Genomic DNA, 21,326 nt, shown 5'->3' with positions numbered 1-21,326 from the left:
ATCTAGTCAAGGCTATGGTTTTTCCTGTGGTCATGTATGGATGTAAGAGTTGGACTATGAAAAAAGCTGAGCACCGAGCAATTGATGCTTTTGAACTGTGGTGTTGGAGAAAGAAGACTCTTGAGAGTCCCTTGGACTGCAAGGAGATGCAACCAGTCCATTCTAAAGGAGATCAGCCCTGGGATTTCTTTGGAAGGAATGATGCTAAAGCTGAAACTCCAGTACTTTGGCCACCTCATGAGAAGAGTTCTCATTGGAAAAGACTCTGATGCTTGGAGGGATTGGGGGCAGGAGGAGAAGGGGACGACAGAGGATGAGATGGCTGGATGGCATCACTGACTCGATGGACATGAGTCTGAGTGAACTCCGGGAGTTGGTGATGGACAGGGAAGCCTGGCGTGCTGCGATTCACGGGGTCGCAAAGAGTCGGACACAACTGAACGACTGAACTGAACTGATGTGTTATAGTCCATGGGGTCACAAAAGAGTCGGACAAGACTTGGCAAATAAACAGTAACAACAAAAACAATTTGCCTCTCAATTGAAGATTCAATTAGGGTTCTCCCAACCTGCTTGTAGTTATCTCACTCAAGTTGCAGTCCACAGAACCTCAACTATTGAGGACTGAGAACAGAATAGACTGATAAACTGCAAAGAATGGTTTCAATATACATAGCGCTATTTTGACACTGGCATCACAACGTTTCCGTGAAAAACCTTGGAGAATTCATACTGTGGAGTGAGGTAAGGCAGAATTGTTTCTGTATAACACGGACAAATGCATAAGTTCATAAATAGAAAGTGTAGTTGAAGTGCAAGCAAAGATGAAAATGAGTCACTATGACAAACCACCTGACACCCCACAATGCCCAAAGCAATCGCTTAGAAAACACAAATTCCAGACCCTGAATGTCAAGAAAAGTTGAAAGCATATCAGGCAGTCCACACAAACATTCTGAATACCACTTCTTTGCTATTAATAGTTCAGTATGTCTTGCACAGCCTTGGGAGAAAATCATAAGAGTTGTTTGTCACAGATGCAAGAGCAGAAGAATTGGTTATGGGGTGGATTCATACAGGATCTCAGCATTGGCAAGACTTGTATGTATCTTCATGATGAATATAGGAGAAAGTGACAGTAGAGAGAAAGGACATCTTGTTTCTCCTTATTCTTGCACTGAAGTCTAAAATAAAAGGAGGGGGAAAAAACCAGAAAACTGAGGAGAAAAAATTAAATGTGTTTGTGTGCTGAAGAGAGGGTAAGGCTTGACAGAGGCTAAGTCTACCCTATTACTACACACTGTTAGAGGTGAACTGATGAAGCAGGATTCACTCTGATACAACCTTAGGGTGTTAGGGATTGACATGTTGCTGAGGAAGAAATACTCCTTGCAGAGTTTGATTTGACCAATGAGTAGTGTTCTAGAATGTCAGCTGGTAGCCCAGTGTGGATAAACAAATTGAATAAGATTCTGTTGACATTAGGGAAAGGATATCAGGTTGCTCAGAAACAATAAAGTAGTCAAAACTGTCGGAGATACTAAAGAGAAATGTATGTGGCCAGTAAGTCATATTTACTTAACTTTGAGAACTGTACAACACACAAAAGGATGTATAATATTTGAAAGTTATAGAAACAACTTTGCTGGGCCTGAAGGGAGGTTAGTAAAATCGTTTAGATATATCTCAGAGGGCAGGTGTGCATTCTTCATTTCTTTATATCATCCCATGTAAAACTGGCTATGGAAATATCCAAAAGCCTTCTTAACTCACTGAATATTTAAATCAATTTTTCAAAATGCCCAGACTTGTCCATCACTTAAATGATGCCTTTCATTGCTCTTTATTTTTTTATTAGATGTTACAGAAGATTCAGCCCATCTTTTCTGTATTCTACATAATTAACATTTGTCTCAGATCTGTGCAAACATCTCTTTGGAGTTTTCACTCAATATTCTGTTAGCTAACCTGCATAAGTTGCTCTTCAGTAATGATTCTGAGGTTTCCACTAAACCCATTGTTTGATCCTACAGGAGATTTTTAATCCTTTCAATGTACAAATCTTCACTAGTATGAGCTAGTGTTTAATTTGAGGGTAAGTTAAGCTTCTAAATGTTCCATCCATCTGGTTTCTTACAATGATCGTAAATTAAACATTAATCCATTTTGTGAGAGTGGCATAGACTTAAAGATAAAAATCAATAGTAATAGAGTTGTTATTTAAATTAATAGCTCAGTCAAGAATTTCTGTATGTATAACATGAGTTTTCATTAAACTAAATACTTAAGGAGTCTTTTGAGAAGCTCCAAGATCTTTCCCCTATTCTTTCTAGGTCAATCTGCAGTAACACAAGTTTAAAAAAAAAAAGTGCTGCATCAGTGATCAAAAGCGTTGTTTCAGTTGTCTCAGTTCTCTACCAAACAAGGATACGGTTCATGAGCGAGTAAGAATGTTAGTAATCTTCTTTCCGTGGAACTTTCCAAGGCTTACTGAAATCTTAGCTTTCTAAGGTTTTGGATGGTACAATAATTGTTCAAAATATTAACTAAAGGCAAAATGGAAGAAAGGATTTAGAAAGTCCTATATAGTTGTGATGTAGTAACTGGCTTTTCTTCCTCACTCCAAATAATCAATTCATCTTTTCTTTTTATGTCTTTTGAGAGCTCAAAAAATTGAGGTAACTTGGGGCATATTATTTCATATCATTTCAGACTGCACCATTTTATATTTCCTATGTCTGTCTGCTAGGGGACATAAAAGCTATGAAAAGTCAGAGCAGTGAGCACAAATAAAACCAAGATCTTGGTTTCTTAATACCAACCTCTGTTTACAGAAATCAGGAGAAATGACTGATTACAGAGATGGGGCAAAGAAAATGCAAATGAGTTTGGATCATCTTATTATACCAGAAAGAAAAGAGGTATACAAACAATCTTGGAGATATGTCAAAAGGACCCCAGAACCAGCCTTGAAATATTGCATCTGACCAATTCTGGAACAATTTGAATCTTAAACCCTTTCTTTCATTTTGCCTTTAGTTAACATTTTGAACAGACACATACGTCACAGTGGTAAGATAATACCTTATTTCTAAAACTGGAAATAAGTTTATAGACTTATTTATAATTATAGAATTACCAATTTTTTTGTATTTTATACTAAAATAATAAAAGACAACCTAATGTTCTATATTACCATTTTTATCCCAACTTCGTGGCATGCCCCCAGACTCCTGGGTTCTTTCCCATTGATACGAATTCAAGGTGCAGGTGAGAAGTCTGGTTTCTCACTTGGGAGTGTGGACTGTAATGTATGAGGTGTAATACTTGGGCGATAGTCCTGATTATTGATAATGTTACTGGTCCTCTGAGCACACAAGCCCGTTGTTTTCCATTGGTCAGACTGCACATATCTGACTAGTTTCCCACTTTTCATTTAAGTTCTTCTTTTTTGTGTTTTCTTTATTGCAAAGAAATCCTTCACTGAAGTCCATGGTAAAGAACCCCTAAGGGGGACTTCTCTGGCCATCCAGTGGTTAAGACTGTGCTTCTGCTTCAGGGGGCACAGATTTGATCCCGGGTTGGGGAACTAAGATTGAGCATGCATGCCACCTTAAAGGTCCATCTTAAAGGAGGACGTGACATTCTTAGTTGCAAGGTTCCCCCTTTCTGGAAGTGGTCCTTATGGTGGCCCTACTTTTTCCACACAGCATATACTGCCTTCATAAATGCCATTACTCCAAGGTTCAAAGTTTTTAAATGGAGAGAAAGACAGTTTGCTTAAGAAGGGGATTGCCCCCATTTCCTTCTCTAACCATCCCATTCAAAGGCAGAGGACAAGAGAACAAAGGGGTAGCTTAGCATTTCTATCATCCTCATAGAAACTGATGAGCTCTTGCTATGGGGCTTAAATCAAATTAACATTCTGGGATAGGCAGAGTTAGGAATCTTCTCCCAAGAAGTTCCCCCATTCTACACAACTATGCATGTGTTTGCCTTCCAAGGCAAAAAAGGACTTTGCAGATGTAATTAAGGTTACTAATTAGCTGACATTAATTAAAATTGGGGGACTATCCTGGCTTATCCATTTGGGCTCAATGTGATTCAGTGAACCTGTGGGGCAGAAGAGGAAGGTGAAAGGAAAGTCAGCAAGATTTGAAGCACAGGAGGGATTCAAGAGGCCATGGCTTGCTAGAAGGTGAAGGGGCTACTTGTCAAGTAAATAGTTTTGCAACCACAACTAACTAAATTCTTCTAACAACCTGAATGCACTTAGTAGTGGGTACCCCCCAGAGTATTCAAAAAGAAATAAAATCTGGCCAACTCTTTGATTTCAGCCTTGCCGATTTTAAGCAAAGAACCCAGCCATCATGCTGGACCTTTTGTCTACAGAACTCAGAGATAATAAATGGGTGATATTTTAAACCATAGGCTTGTGATAATGTGTTATGTAGTAATACAAAACTGCTGCTGCTGCTAAGTCGCTTCAGTCATGTCCGACTCTGTGCGACCCCATAGACGGCAGCCCACAAGGCTCCCCCGTCCCTGGGATTCTCCAGGCAAGAATACTGGAGTGGGTTGCCATTTCCTTCTCCCATGCATGAAAGTGAAAAGTGAAAGTGAAGTCACTTATCAGTGTTCGACTCTCTGCGACCCCAACTAAAGCTCACTATATTTATTATTCAACACACTTCAGTGATTTAGCTATTGTCAATGTCACCATTAAAAGTGCAGTGTCCAGAAACTATCAGTCAAACAACTGATATGAGGCTGAGCTGTAAACGTTCAGGACCTGGGATTATGTAGAATTAATAGATAAGAACTACTTACGGTTCATGTGAAGAGGAGCCCTGGTGTCTAATTGCATTTCTATGAATTACTAATTGTATGGCAGGTTATTTAATCTAAGTTTCAGTTTCCACAGTTGTAAAACATTGGGAATTAAAATATACTGTAAGGCCAGGTGCAGCATTCTAGGATTTCCCTGGTGGCTCAGATGGTAAAGCATCCTCCTGCAGTGTGGGAGATCTGGGTTCGATCGTAGGGTTGGGAAGATCCCCTGGAGGAGGAAATGGCAACTCACTCCAGTAGATTTGCCTGTGAAATCCCATGGACAGAGGAGCCTGGCAGGCTCCTGTTCACCGGGTTACAAAGAGCTGGATACAATTGAAGGGCTTTCACTTTCACACTATTCTAAAGCAAGCATACTTGGGAATCAGTTCAAAGCAAAACTGCAAAATTGTGTGTCCAAATTTTATTACCCCCCAAAATTTGGGATGTCATAATTTGACACCTTGTTTTTCACTTAACTTTCCCACTTGTTCACATTCTTTCATTTATCTATAGTCATTTTAGTGACTGCATAATACTTTAAGGTGTAGGTTTCAATTTCCTTGAAGACAGAGACCAGTTTTTTGTTTCCATGTGACCTCAGGATCTAGAGCAGAGTGAGCAGCCAGTAAATACTTATTCAATGGAAATAATTAGTTCAATTGTTCTTATCATATCCTAATAAGATCACAGGATTGCCAATGCATAAAACAGTTACCCACAAAGATTCTATATCACTGTACTTAAAAATTTTTTTTATTAGCATATAGTTGATTTACAACGTTGTGTTAGTTTCACATGTACAGCAAAGCGAAATCAGTTATACATATACATTGGATTGGATTAAGTCACTCAGTCATGTCTGACTCCTTGCGACCCCAGGGGCTGTAACCTACCAGGCTCCTCTGTCTATGGGATTTTCCAGGCAAGAGTACTGGAGTGGGTTGCCATTTCCTTCTCCAGGGGATCTCCCCAACTCAGGGATCAAACCCGGGTCTCCCGCATTGCAGGCAGACACTTTACCATCTGAACCACCAGGGAAGCCTTACATGTACATGTATCCACTCTTTTTTTGTAGGATTCTTTTCCCATGTAGGTTATTACAGAATATTGAGTAGAGTTCTCTGTGCTATATATACATCACTGTGCTTTTCCTGAAAATGATTATAGCTAAGGTAATTCACCACATATTATTCTTTTGTCTTGCTGGCATGTTCTGTATTGTTGACCAGTATGAACGTTATTCTTAAAGAGATAGGAAAACCAGACCACCTTACCTGCCTCCTGAGAAATCTGTATGCAGGTCAAGAAGCAACAGTTAGAACTAGACATGGAACAACAGACTGGTTCCAAATCAGGAAAGGAGTACATCAAGTCTGTATATTGTCACCCTGCTTATTTAACTTATATGCAGAGTACATCATGAGAAATGCTGGGCTGAATAAAGCACAAGCTGGAATCAAGTTTGTGGAGAGAAATATCAATAACCTCAGATATGCAGATGACACCATTCTTATGGCAGAAAGTGAAGAAGAACTAAAGAGCCTCTTGATGAAAGTGAAAGAGGAGAGGGGAAAAAGTTTGCTTAAAACTCAACATTCAGAAAACTAAGATCATGGCATCTGGTATCATCTAGAAATTTACATTTTAACAACCAAGCTATTCATCCTAAAACATGAGAATCAAAATAATGCCAAAGCACTGTCTTGATTTCATTGAATGCTTATCTCAACCTACAGAGAAGCCTTTGTGGAATGTTATTTGGCACCCAGGTTAGATCCTACTAAACTTTTGGAGGGTTCCTCACTCCTGTTGAACTTCAGTCAACATCTATTGAGAACTAAGGACTGAATAGATAGGCTGATAAACCACACAAAGAATGGTTTCGATAGAGGTAGATGGAGAGCATTCTTTTGACATAAGCATCACAAATTCTCCAGTAAAAAACATAGAATACTCAGAGCCTAAGGAGAAGGAAATGGCAACCCACTCCAGTGTTCTTAATGGCAACCCACTCCAGTGTTCTTGCCTGGAGAATCCCAGGGACGGGGGGAGCCTGATGGGCTGCCATCTGTGGGGTCGCACAGAGTCAGACACGACTGAAGCGACTTAGCAGCAGCAGCAAGGAGTATAGTAAGGGAGAATCCATATTGTATAATATGCACGAATGTAGAAGTTTGTAAGTAGAAAATGTGATTGAAGTGAAAAGCCAAAATGGCAGTATGAGTAACTATCACACACTTTCTGACACCCCACGTTGTCACCCCAAACAATCATTAAAAGGCACTAATTTCAGAGACTCTGGATGCTGTGAAAAGAGGAAAGTGGCAGGCAGCCACACAAACATTCTAAACATCACTCTATTTTTTGCTAATTTAGTTCATTCTGTCTTGCACAGTCTCAGGAGAGAGAATTATAAGAGCTCTCAGAAACAATGCAAAAAGAGCAGGGAATAGGATAGATACATGTAGGAACTCAGGATTGGTGAGACATAAATAGTTTGTTTTTCCATGATGAATATAATAAAAGACAATGACTATATAAAGAGAAAGGAGATCTTGTGTCTCCTTCTTACTTTTGTATGGAAGCTCAAAAGAAAAGGAGGAAAATTAGAAAACTGAGGAGAAAAAGTACATTTTTACATTGAAATGAGGGTGAGACTTGAAAGAGATCGAGTCTACCCTATTACTACTCACAGATGAACTGATGAGACAAGATCCCTTCTGATGTGATTTCAGGGATGTGAGAGACTGATGTGCTGCTGAGAGAGATATATTCTGTGCAGGTTGTCTTGGTCAATAGGTAGCTTTCTAGGGTGTCAACCAGTAGCTCAGTTTGGATAAATAAATTGGGCAAAATTTTGTTGACTTTAGGAACATATCAGGTTCCTCCAGAAACAAACAAAAAAAGTGGTCAAAAGTGTTGGAGATATTAAAGAGGTCTACATGTAACCAGGAGTCATATTTACTTAACTTCGACAAACTGTACTGCACACAAAAGGATGCGTTTGAAAGCTATAGCAACAGTTTTGTTTGTCATGGAATGCTTAGTAAAATCTTTTAGACCATTCTCAGAAGACTGATGCTCAATCTCCAGGCTTTTATTTGCACTATCCCATGGGCGCCCCTTGTGGCTCAGCTGGTAAAGAATCCGCCTGCAATGCGGGAGACCTGGGTTCAGTCCCTGGGTTGGGAAGGTCCCCTGGAGAAGGGAAAGGCTACTCACTCCAGTATTCTGGCCTGGAGAATTCCATGGACTGTATAGTCCATGGGGTCGCAAAGAATCAGACACAACTGAGTGACTTTCAATTCACTTCACCTCATAAGGGCTTCCTAGGTAGCACTAAGTGGTAAAGAACCTGCCTGCCAGTGCAGGAGACATGACATGCAGGTTCGATCCCTGGATTCGAAAGATCCCCTGAGGAGGAAATGGCAAACCACCCCAGTATTCTTGCCTGGAGAATCCCCATGGACAGAGGAGCCTGGTGGGCCAAGGTCCATAGGGTCACAAGGAGTCAAACAGGACTGAAGTGACATAATATCCAGTTCTCAGTCCAGCTTACTGAGTTTCATTCATCTTTAGAGAGAAGCTTACAGAGTCTCCAGAATTCACTATAAACTGTATCAAATCAATCATCTATATAAATCAGTAGAGTAGTGACACTATAAGACTGTTAACATCTCACATCCTTTTAGATTACTGATGCTATTTTTGTGAAAATAGACGCAAAAATCCTAAAACCATTGTAAGCAAAACCAAGGTAGCAATGTTAAAAAAAAATACACCATGACAAAGGTGGGCTTAGTTCAATAGTCAAGGTTGGTTTGAAAAGTTTCATTCACATTGCTAGAGTATAAGAGAAAGCCTGTATTATCAATGCAATAATTGCAGAACCAGCGTTCAGTAAAATTCAGCAGCCATTCATGCAGGAAACTGTTAGCAAACTAGGGAGAAAAGGGAACACTTTTAACCTGAAAAAGAGAATCTACAAAAACTGCCACAAACATCACACACCAGTGCAACATTTAGTGAAAAATGTTTTCAAAAATGTTTCTTCACAAAAAATCAAGAACAAGATAAGACTGCCTGCTGTCCTTAGTTTTATTCAACACTGTGTAAGAAGACATGTTACATGATAATAAAACAGAAAAAGAAGTGAAAGCTCTTCTTAGTCTTAAGCTCTTAATTAGTCTATACTTTAAAAGATAAAGCTGTAAGAGAGGAGACTAAGGAAGAAGAAACAGGGAGCCTCAGAAAACTGTATTAAGGGAGTTTACTTGAAGTACAGGAAACAGAAAAGCTGAAGGATTAATCTGAATCACTGTCTTGGAATCAGAATCACTACAGCTCTTCAGGTTGAAAAGGAAGTAAGAGGCCATGGTACCACCTTTATTAATGTTAATGTAAAAATAAAAATAAAACAAAAAACTTGGGCAAATTCACTGGCACATTTAGAGTGGTTAACAGGAATTAAAAGCTCCAAATGATTTTGAAATGGATGGCTTTGACTATTGATATTTACTATGAAAAATTTATTCAAGGTTGAAAACAATATTATTTATTTTTACAGGCACCATCTGGTCTCAGCAGATATGAAGCTTGATTTATTTTGAGGGACATCGTAACAGAACTGAAATTGTGGAAACGGTTGATAGCATCCCCTTCCTGGAATACAAACTACGCACAATAAACCATGACAAGAGACCATCCCCTCTCATCTTCTCTTCCCACAACCCATATTATTTGGCACCGAAAGATCTCAACAACAAAAAAGCTAAAGTATGTCATAGAAATAACTTATGAATACTTTGCATAAGCAAAAATATTTTCTTCAAATATTGTTCTCCATCCCTACTCATCTACATTCTTTCAAATGTGATTATCATAATTTTTCTGATCTTGTCTTATACATTAAACCAATATATACGTAAATTAGATCATCACAAACATTGCTTGCAGTGTTATTATATGTGTTGTGCTTAGTCACTCAATCATGTCCAGCTTTTTGAGACCCTATGGACTGCTGCCAGCCAGGCTCCTCTGTCCATGGAATTCTCCAGGCAAGAATACTGGAGTGGGTTTCCATGCCCTCCTCCAGGGGACCTTCCCAACCCAGGGATCAAACCCACATCTCCCACATAGCAGGTGGATACTTCACAGTCTGAGCCACCAAGGAAGCCCAATATAACATATAGCAAAAACTTTTATGTCAGCACACAAAATTCTATTCTTTTGTAATTTCAGGATGGCAGTAGAATATATAGCATGTACTGGTGGACAGGTAGCAGCAAATAAACACACCAAATTGCAAATTGCAATAAACATTCTTATAGATCCTTGTACTTTTTAGGTCTCTGGTGAAATGTTTCTCTGAAAGTGGAGTTTTCAGATTAAAGGATCCAAATATTTTATATGTTGGTAGGTATTACCTATTTGCATTCTAAAATCTATTAATTTGCATTTCATGAAGTACTTTTTTCACATCTTGCCAAAGACTGACATTATCAGTTTATGCTAATGTGCTAGATAAATACAACGCTATTCTTGAGTAATCTGAAGCCCTTTTTTCTTGTTAAAGTTTGAGCATCTTTTTTTACATTTTTGGGCCTTCATATGTCCTTTATATCCTTTATTCATTTTTCTTTAGCCTGTCCTTTATTTGCTTTTTTATTGAAGTATTTATATAGGGGCAAATATTGTTCTAATTAACAGTTTACCTTTAAAAATTGTTCACTGCTTTTAATTTTATAGAACCAGTCTTTTAATCTCTCCTTCATAACTTCTGGCTCTTAAGACACCCAAAAATACACCTCCTCCACAAAAATGCAAATTCTCTCCAGAGTTTCTAATGAACTTTTATATTTAATTATAAGTTATATATGATACTACATGTGACTTGAACTAGGACTGTTGCATGATATTTGTCAAACTGGCTGGCCAATGGACCCAGTATATTTTAAGCATTTGCTTTTTACATATTATTTTGAACTCTACATTTTGACGTACTAACGTTCCTTAGTTCCTGCTTCTGAGGTTGCATTTTTATTCCTAAAATTGGTAAATCTGTTTAATATGTGGCAGTTCTTCACTGTTTTAAATATTATACCTGGTAAGGCAAATTCCCATCAATTTAGATTCTGATTAGATTTTATTAAAGGTATATATTAATTCTGGAACATTCATTGCATTGCAATATTCCACCATTCCTTCCAGCATCATTGTATCACTCTTTATCAAGTCTATTTTCATGCCCGTTGTATGTGATATATTTTATATGCTTCTACACATCTTTTCCTGAATCTTCAGTTGATAATTTTTTTATTGATAGTAAAAACTGGAAAATGTTCACCGTCATATTTCTATTTAGTTACTACTGTTTTAAAATAGCGACATTGATTTTGTTACCTTATTTTAGTTGGCTCCATTAATCTCTTTTTTAGTTTTATTAATTTGAATATATTTCATTTAAGAAAATACAATTTTTGCTTTCCTTTCCAATCTTTGCACTTCTTTTCCTTCTCTTTCAGTGGTTAAAATCTGCAGGAAAAAATACAATAACACAGATTATGACAAATGTCCTGGACTCTAGTACTCTTAGTATCTTTGCTTGGTTTTGTTTTGTGTTGTTTTGCAATTGGTTTTTGAGGGACATAATGCTGAGAAATACATTTTTGTTATCTTAGTTTACTTAGAGTTTTACTTGTAGTTTTGTTTTACTATTCAGTAGAGGTCTAATTACATAAAATGCCTTTTTAGGCAACTCAGTGTACCGTGTTCTTCCTGCCATGCTTTAATCTAGAGTGAAATGAAATCCACTAATAATTTACTAATGTTCTATTCCTGGGATAAATCCTACTTGTTTATAGTAGAGTTCTTGTGTTAACAAACAGCTGGAATAGTTTTGTTAATTTTAACTCAAGAATTGTTGCTGCTGCTGCTGCTAAGTCGCTTAAGTCGTATCCGACTCTGTGCGACCCCATAGACTGCAGCCCACCAGGCTCCCCCGTCCCTGGGATTCTCCAGGCAAGAATACTGGAGTGGGTTGCCATTTCCTTCTCCAATGCATGAAAGTGAAAAGTCAAAGTGAAGTTGCTCAGTCGTGTCCCACTCTTAGCAACCTCATGGACTGTAGCCTACCAGGCTCCTCCATCCATGGGATTTTCCAGGCAAGAGTACTGGAGTGGGGTGCCATTACCTTCCGCTATTTAAAAAACACACTTTAATATTCCATAATTGTTCTATTATTTGACTGTAGAATCACTAGAAATCTGATGTTGCAGATTTTTTTGAATCTTTGTGTATTTTTTCTAAGTCATCAAGTGATTTTCAAATATAAGACAACATAATTTTTTGAAGATTTGAGTATAGTCCATTATAAATATGTCTGATCCTGTTAAATTTATAATCTACAACATCTGTCTTTTTCTCCTGAGTTTAACTTACCTGCCTTTCTTAATCCAACAATATAATTTTATTTTCAGAGTAAACTATCCTCATTTCATCTAGATTGCAAAACACTGAAAAAAATCACAGTGTATTCTGTTATGACTTGATCATTTTGTCTTGTTTGCACATCTTTTTCAATCATTTGTAATTTTGAAAACTTTTACATTTTTTGAACACTTTTCAGGATATCACAGTTTTCTATTACACGGTTTTCTTTCAAAAATCTGGCTTCTTTTTTAAAGATAATTTAAAGTTTTCTATTTCATCAATTTCTGAATTTATTTTAATAAATTATTTCCTAATTTTTTTCCTGCAAATATTTTTCTATGTTTAATTAAATACTAATTTTATCTTTTTCCAAAATTGACATTTTAAGATGATAAAATTCTTTTTAGTATAGCTATGGATGTAATTTTGTTATTTTATAAATAATCTATCATTTTAGTTTTGATTTTATAGTAAAATTATATATAATATATAAATTTATACATTATATATAATTATAATATATTATAAAATATAATTATAATTTTATAATAAAAATTATTTTGAAGGTGTTTTCAAGGTTTTTTCTACAATTTTCTTTTTAAAATGTTTTCATCACTGATTATAGTACTATGATATTGTCATGAGGTAATGGTACTAAAGAGTTCCAACTTTTAAGATTTAATAAGTTTTATTGCCAAATGCATGATCAATTTTTCAATATGATCTATGAATATACACTATATTCATGAAAAATAGTGTATATTCCATGTATCAGGCATAATATACACACACATATATATAATATATTTTGTTAAATAACATTGTAAATTTATTATGTTAATCTTTTTATTCTCAAGTCTAAAGATAAATGTGCCTACAACTCCCGGTATGATTGTTGCTAAGCCAGAATCTTCAGTGACTTACTAGAAACTGTAGTGTTTATACGTTGATGTTATTTATTACACAAAATTTCCTGTCTTTTGCTCATTGCAAACAAATTACATGTTGTTTTGTTAAACTATTTGACTTTAAATTTTACTAAACTTTATTTTGACACTGTTTCCTGCCCCCACCGGGGTTTTCCCATATGACATTTTTTGTTCTTGACTTATAGTATTATTTTCCATTGTTCTATAATTTAAGAAGTTGTGTATATTATCCTATCTGAACTGTATTTTCTCTAACTGAATAATGAGATTCTTTGAATATTTTTTATCATAACACATGCTGCTATAAACATTCTTGAGCACATACCCTGGTGCACTTCTGAATGAGCTGCCCTAGAATAAACACCCTAGAATAGACATGCAAAGGAACAAAATAAAAAAACATTCAACTTTATAAGAAGATGCTGTTTTATTTTCAACAAAGCAGTTGTGCTAACTCAAGCTGAAATCAATATATGAGCTCTTATTTCTCATCTAGTAATTTTCCTATCAAACTTCTTAATTTTTTATAAATATATAATTACAAAAAAGTATCTCAAGTGTCAATTTGCATTTCTTAATCCTTGAAATTAACCACATTTTAATATATTATTGGCCATAATTATTTCTTTCTCTGTGAAATTATTACAACTTTTGCTCAATATTTTATGATGTTGTTTATCTTTTTCTTTTTGATTTGTTATTTGCATATATATATATACAAATATATACACTCTGAGTACAGATCTATTATTGGTTATATACACTGGTCCTCATATTTTCTTGCATTTTGTAACACTATGCTATATTTTGACTAATAGCATTCTTAATGTAGTCCAATTGATTAATTTTTATTTTAAATAATTTTTCCTGTTTAGGAAATCTTTTACTTATCCAAGACTAGAAATACATTCTTAATCGTTTTAGATGTTGAGGTTTTGCTTCCATATTCAAATCCTTAATTCACTCATAAATGTGTTTGAATGCATGCTGTGAGGTTGAAATTTATTTTCTTTGGTTTTTTTTTCTATATGGAAATTTATTTGCTCCACCATCATCAGTTACGCAGTTTTTCCTTGTTTCAGCAATGTCCAATGTTACCTTAATATCACTTAATATTCATGGAGAGTAAATTGACACAAATTCAATGCAAGGTAATTTCCAGTACTAATTAAACTTATAAATAAATAATTTCATTTTTAGGAATTAGTCCCGTATGCTTGCACATTATGAAATATCTTATGAACAAAGTTATATATTACGACAGTCTTTGAAATAGCAAAAAACTGGGAAAAATAAATTTCCATGTATAATATACTGCATGAAATATTAAGAAATTTTTATTCATTGATGTAACAACGCTATGTTGGAGAAGGCAATGGCAACCCACTCCAGTACTTTTGCCTGGAAAATCCCAGGGACAGAGGAGCCTAGTGGGCTGCCACCTATAGAGTCACACAGAGTCGGACACGACTGAAGCGACTTAGCAGTAGCAGCAACAATGTTATGTAGGCATTAAAAACCCTGTAAAGATAACCAAGAATTATTAAAATTATTTCATTATTCCTCCTGCAGATTTTTCACATCTACAGAAACCCCAAGGATGTTTTGATCTCTTTCATTTTCCAAATTCGGTGGCTACATTAGAAGGTCCAGACAACATGGGGGATTTCATGGAGCAGTTTCTAGATGTAAAAGGTAACTGTAAATTTAATTATCAAGCAACATGTTTATGAAGCATTGTTGGCATATAGCCAAATTCTCAAAACTGGGGAACATATTTTAGGAAGATGGAAAAGTGGTAATCATAAAGATAGAACGCACATAGAAGATAGAATGTCACTATAGTTAGAACTGGACATGTAACAATGGCCTGGTTCAAAACTGGGAAAGGTGTACGACAGGTCTGTATATTGTCACCCTGCTTATTTAACATTTATGCAGAGTATATCAGAGGAAATGCCAGGCTGGATGAATCACTAGGTGGAATCAAGATTGCTTGGAGAAATATGAACAACCTCAGATATGCAGATGATACCACTCTAATGGCAGAAAGGAAAGAGGAACTAAAGAACCTCTTGATAAAGGTGATAGAAGAAAGTGGAAAAGCTGGCTTAACGCTCAACATTTAAAAAACTTAAGATCATGGCATCTGATCCCACCACTTCATGGCAAATAGATGGGGAAAAAGTGGGAACAGTAACATATTTCATTTTCTTGGTCTCCAAAATCACTGCGGACAGTGACTGCAGCCATAAAATTAAAAGACGTTTGCTCCTTGGAAGAAAAGCTGTGGCAAACCTAGACAACATATTAAAACCAGAGACATCACTTTGCCAACAAAGGTCTATATAGTCAAAGCTATGGTTTTTCCAGTAGTCATGTATGGATGTGAGAGCTGGACCGTAAAGAAGGCAGAGCACCAAAGAATTGATATTTTTGAATTGTGGTGCTACAGAAGACTTTTGAGAGTCCCTTTGTCTGCAAGGAGGTCAAACCAGTCAAGCTTAAAGGAAATCAACCCTGAATATTTACTTGAAGGACTGATGCTGAAGCTGAAGCTCCAATACTTTGGTCACTTGATGCGAAAAGCCAACTCATTGAAAGAGTTCCTGATGCTGGGAAAGACTGAGGGCAGGAGGAGAAGAGGGTGACAGAGGGTGAGCTGGTTGGATGGTGTCACTGACTTAGTGGACATGAATCTGAGCAAACTCTGGGAGATAGTGAAGAATAGGGAAGCCTGACATACTGCAGTCCATTGGGTCGCAAAGAGTTGGACACAACTTAGAGACTGAACAACAATTGTCTGTCTACTTAGTCTGCCATCCAGTGGCTTTTCTGTCCTCATGAGGAACACTCTGGGGATTGTCAAGGTTGCAGAAGCAATTGTACAGGAAATATTTTTACTAGAGTATTAGATAATCACTAACAGTCTAACAACTCAAACTAGCCAGATTCAAAGCTAGATCCTCCAAGTGTTTCAGAATAGTTAATGTTCAGGATGGGTGAAGGTTTTGGACTCGGTCATGGACTTAGGGTAGGTCTTATATGGCAGCTGTGGAATGTTCATTCCAGCACTGAGGAGAATAGAGTGATGCAAGAGGCTTGTGCAATGTTGGATCAGGGCTGTCACTCATTTAAAAGATTATATTCAGGTGCTATCCTGTTGTAGATAGTTAAAATTGCTATCCACAGACCTTAAAATAGACAATAAGATGTATGTTTTCAGATGAAAGAAGTAGGAAAAGAAAGGGGCTTACCTTAACAAAGTTTTCAAAATTAGATCTTTGGGATTCTTTTGTCTACATTGCTGTTTTCCTGTAGACACAGACAGTAGGTTGCAAAGGTAGGTTTGGTATTTAAATGAGGTAATAGCTCCCCTGAACACCATTTTTAAAAGATAGTAAAGATGTCCAATGGTGGAATCTTGTCTATGTGGGAAATCCAGAACAAAAAAGAAACTATAGTTACTGTTGAATAAGTATAAGAACTTTATCTTGTTCTTTATTAATTTTCCGACAGTCTTAGGAAGGCTTTGGTCTGATCACATCAGAGGCTGGTATGAACACAGACATGACTTCAATATACTGTTCCTGATGTATGAAGAGATGAAGATGGTAAGAGGTGTGTTTTTCTTATTTTAATTATTTCTTTGAAATCCTTTCTTATCTTGGTTTCAATGAACCATATTCTCCTATAGTTGTCTTTATACCTAACTATTCAGGCTTCTTTTGATGTTTCTAATTTCCTGCCCCTTCATTTGTCAGAGCTCTCCTCTCACTGTGTACAAGTCATCTCTTGTGATTGATTCCTTTTCATGTAACAATTTATAGCAATAAAGGCAAACTCAAATGTGCAGAGCAACCATAACTTTGAAAAATTGAAAAGGGATTGTGGGAGCACGGGGGTGAGGAGCCACTAAGCTATGAGCAATTAGAAGTGAATGTGTGCTACTGATGCAAATTCTTCCCAATTTTAAGGAGAATTTTCAAAGGTAGCTTTCTTGTGAAATCACAAAATGTTTCCATGCAGGCATCTGATCAAAACTGTCTTAAAATATTGCATAAACCAAACAACCTTTGTGAAAGACAAACTTCTGTCAATGCATGTTACCCTTTCCCTAGTCCAGATCAGCCTTCCTAATTGGTCTACCTACCTGCAATCTCAGCTCATCAACATTTATTCTCATATTTTTCAACCAGAGTTATCAACTCAAAAAGCAAAATCTGATTTTTTCCGTATTTTTATATTTGATTTTCTCCATATAAATGTGCTCATGATAAAACTATCTATAAATACAGAATTTATTGAAAATTTGGACATAAAGACTACAGAGGAACTGGGCAAGATCTCTTGAATATTAATATTTCTCTGTCTGTCATCAATACACTATCACCAGGTGTCACTTTTAAATTACCTTCTGTCAAGTAGCAATTATTTATGTATTTTTGATCTAGGTTTTTGCCAGTCTTTCAAATAATAATTTTTTAGTTCTGTAATATGGAGAGAATCTTCTTTCAACTTCCCCTATCAAAGAAAAATAGATCTTAGTCAAATTATTTTTTCTGTTTTAAAGCTCTGTCTAGATAAAGATCTCAATTTTCTCAAGCTATTGAGTATACATTATGTTGTGGATTTTTAGGTCTTTCTGTGCCTACTACCGCCCATGGAAAATTTTTGGTAATTTTACCTAAAACTCTTGATGCTTGGCTTGCTAATTAGTTGCATTGGAAATACCCAAACTCCATATAAAACTTATTTCGGAGGATTTTGCATGTTTCCCACAGATTTGGGGGTATTATCTCCAGGATCGTAGTGACCATGAAGAGTCATTTTAATCTACTCTGTCTCAAGTATCAAGCAGTATGTATTTGGAATGAAGGCAAGGGTAGCCATACTGTTTGGAGTTTCATATTTAAATGAGTAAAATAAAAATAAAATCAAAGAAGTAGTACTTATAAAAATAAGGTAGTAGTTATTTAGGGGGTGGAGGGCAAGGTTTATGATTAGGAAAGGGATGTGTTTGTGGGGGGTCTGAGATACTGGCAGAGTTTAACTTGATGAGCAGGTTGTAATCATGAATATTCACTTTATAATAATTCATTATGCTTCATGTTTATTTTATGCCTTTTCTACATGTGTGTTTTGTTAAATGTAAAAAACACCTCATGAAGATTTTAATTTATCTTAAGTGAAATGGGAAGCTCCTGAGTGACATATCCTAGAAAAAGCCTAAAGCCTAATTTGGGGAGAGAATGAATCTTTCATCTTTTGTGATCTTTCATTTATATATTGATGTTGGTTGAAACCTTCATAAAGAAACTCATACACACCTTTATGTGTATATGTGTGTGTGTGTATGGGTGAAGTAGTCTCTGGAGGCTGAAGTCATAGCGTGATAAAGGAGAAGGGTGCTCACTGTCTTGTTTGGAGTACAGTTCACAAGTTCATGTATTGAAATCCCCTCTGTTATTATTTTTTTAATCATTTTCAGTTTTCTGTCAAATTTTTATTTTTGTCTCTTATACCTTGAATATCATAAGCATAGTGACTTAAACTTTCAGATAATTGCAGCATCTGTAAAATGTATCATTCTATTATTCCTATATTTTTGCTGATCGTTGACTGCATTGCCTTTTGCTTAATGTTCTTGCATATTCTGATTTACATAAGTTATTCTATATAAAAATTATTTGTAGAAATAATATAGTAAAGACGGTCCTGTTATTTTACTCACCAACGAACACTCAAACTATCCCACTGACAGTTGTCACCTACAAGGTAAATATTAAGATGTTCATTAACCTACAATGGAAAAGAATCTGAAAACGGAGAGATACACATGTATATGTATAACCGAATCGCTGTTGTAAACCTTAAACATTGTAAATCAACTATACTTGAAAGAATTTTTTTTGCTGTTTGCTCTTTGTACTGCGCATTCTTATTACATAAGAATGCGACTCATTTTTGTGGTTTTGCATTGTGCAACTCTGTTCAATATGTTTATTAGTTCTAAAAGATTTTGTGGCATCTTTAGGATTTTCTATGTATAAAATCATCTTGTCTACAAAGAGAAGTAATTTTATTTCTTACATCCAATTTGAATGCTTTTCATTGATTGATTGCTTAGTTACTCTAGCTAAGATATTCAGTACTATGTTGAATAAGTGATGAGAATGGGTATCCTTGCCTTCTTCCTGATCTTGGCAGAAATAGTTTCAGTCTTCCACCATTGAGTATGATGCTGCCAGTAGTATTTCACATATCTCCTTGTAATGTTGAAGTATTTTCCTTCTATTCTTCGTTCATTGAGTTATTTTATTATGAAAATGTGTTGGATATGAAATGCTTTTTTTCTATATCAGTTGAGATGCTCATGTGGTTTATTGCCCTTCACTCTGTACATGTGGTATTACAAAAATTAATTTTCATATTTTGAACCACCGTTGCTTCCCAGGAGTATATCCCACTTGATCATGATGTACATAACCCTTTTAATATGTTGCTGAGTTTATTTTGCCACTAATTTTTGAGGAGTTTTGCATCTTACATTTTACAAGTTATATGGATCTTTAGTTCTCTTTCTTCTAGTGCTTTTCTCTGACTTTGGTATCAGGGAAATGCTGGCCTTATAGAATAATCTTGTGAATGCTTCCTCCTCTTCAATTTTTTGGAAGAGTTTGAGAAGGACTGATGTTAGTACTATAAATATTTGATAGAAGTCACCAGTGAAGCCACATAACCTTGGGTTTTCTTATTCATGTGCCCACTATATTTAATTACTTGAATTTAATTACTCTTTAATTACTTTTTCCTCTTGAAATTCTGACTCATAACAAGCACAGATAGCATATTATTGTTCTCAATCTTTGCGAGCAATTATCACAATTTCTGGACCTCTCTTACTTTTTCCATGATCCAGCGGATGTTGGCAATTTGATCTCTGGTTCCTCTGCCTTTTCTAAAACCAGCTTGAACATCTGGAAGTTCACGGTTCACATATTGCTGAAGCCTGGCTTTGAGAATTTTGAGCATTACTTTATTAGCGTGTGAGATGAGTGCAATTGTGCAGTAGTTTGAGCATTCTTTGGCATTGCCTTTCTTTGGGATTGGAATGCAAACTGACCTTTTCCAGTCCTGTGGCCACTGCTGAGTTTTCCAAATTTTCTGGCATATTGAGTGCAACACTCTCACAGCATCATCTTTCAGGATTTGAAATAGCTCAACTGTGTTCCATCACCTCCACTAGCTTTGTTCATAGTGATGCTTTCTAAGGCCCACTTGGACGTGAGTCTCAGTGAACTCCGGGAGTTGGTGATGGACAGGGAGGCCTGGCGTGCTGTGATTCATGGAGTCGCAAAGAGTTGGACACGACTGAGCAACTGAACTGAACTGAACTGATCACAGTTTCTGAAATATATAATATATTCTAAAAGTGCTGGATGAATGAATGATGAGCTGTCTTTATAAAATCAATCAGTAGGAAGCTCTAACACAGCTGACAATCAGAACACTCCTTTTCATGTGTGCTCTGTGATATATCCTTGAAAAGCTCTAGATGTAAAATAAACCCAAGGACTTCCAGTTTTTCAAAACATGGTAAAGATGTTGGGCTGTAACTCATGTATTCTTTATAGACTGAATAGTTTCTCATACAATTCGTTCAGGATCAGACGGTCTGTGACTAAAATCAGCAATTTTCCTGAGAAGGAACTGAATGAAGAGGATGTGGATGCTATAGTGAAGCAGGCTTCATTTCAGAATTGAAGGATGATCCACGAGCTAATTACAATAATATTCTGACATCTGAAGTTGGGACAAGAACAAGCCAAGGACGTTTCCTGTGCAAAGGTGATATTCAAAGGTTTATAGAAGCAAAACTGCTGAGAGTTTCCTTGAGTACTTGGCTACTACACTAATTAAGTAGTGCTTCCAAAATGTGTCTCCCAGTACTGCCATTTGGTCCCTGGAGAGAAACAAAAGCCTAACTGAAAATGTCCCTAAAAAGTATTCCAGGAAACAGAACAGTACAGAGCCAGACACTTTAACCTGACTAATGAATATTAGGATCTTCCTTTCAGATCACAATGACCCTACTCTAACATCTGTAAGCAAGTCTTACCTGGAGGCAAA

The 21,326-nt window shown here is 36.3% G+C and overlaps 1 pseudogene; it reads left to right on the top strand.

Annotated features, from left to right (window-relative positions):
- LOC109563498 (amine sulfotransferase-like) overlaps window positions 1-21,326 on the top strand; it is a 44,898-nt pseudogene that overhangs the window by 21,242 nt on the left and 2,330 nt on the right.

The sequence above is a fragment of the Bos indicus genome, chromosome 9 (genome assembly GCF_029378745.1).
Source record: "Bos indicus isolate NIAB-ARS_2022 breed Sahiwal x Tharparkar chromosome 9, NIAB-ARS_B.indTharparkar_mat_pri_1.0, whole genome shotgun sequence".
Taxonomy (NCBI): Eukaryota; Metazoa; Chordata; class Mammalia; order Artiodactyla; family Bovidae; genus Bos; species Bos indicus.
The sequence above is the reverse complement of the archived record's forward strand: the minus strand, read 5'-3'. Positions and strand labels throughout refer to the sequence as shown.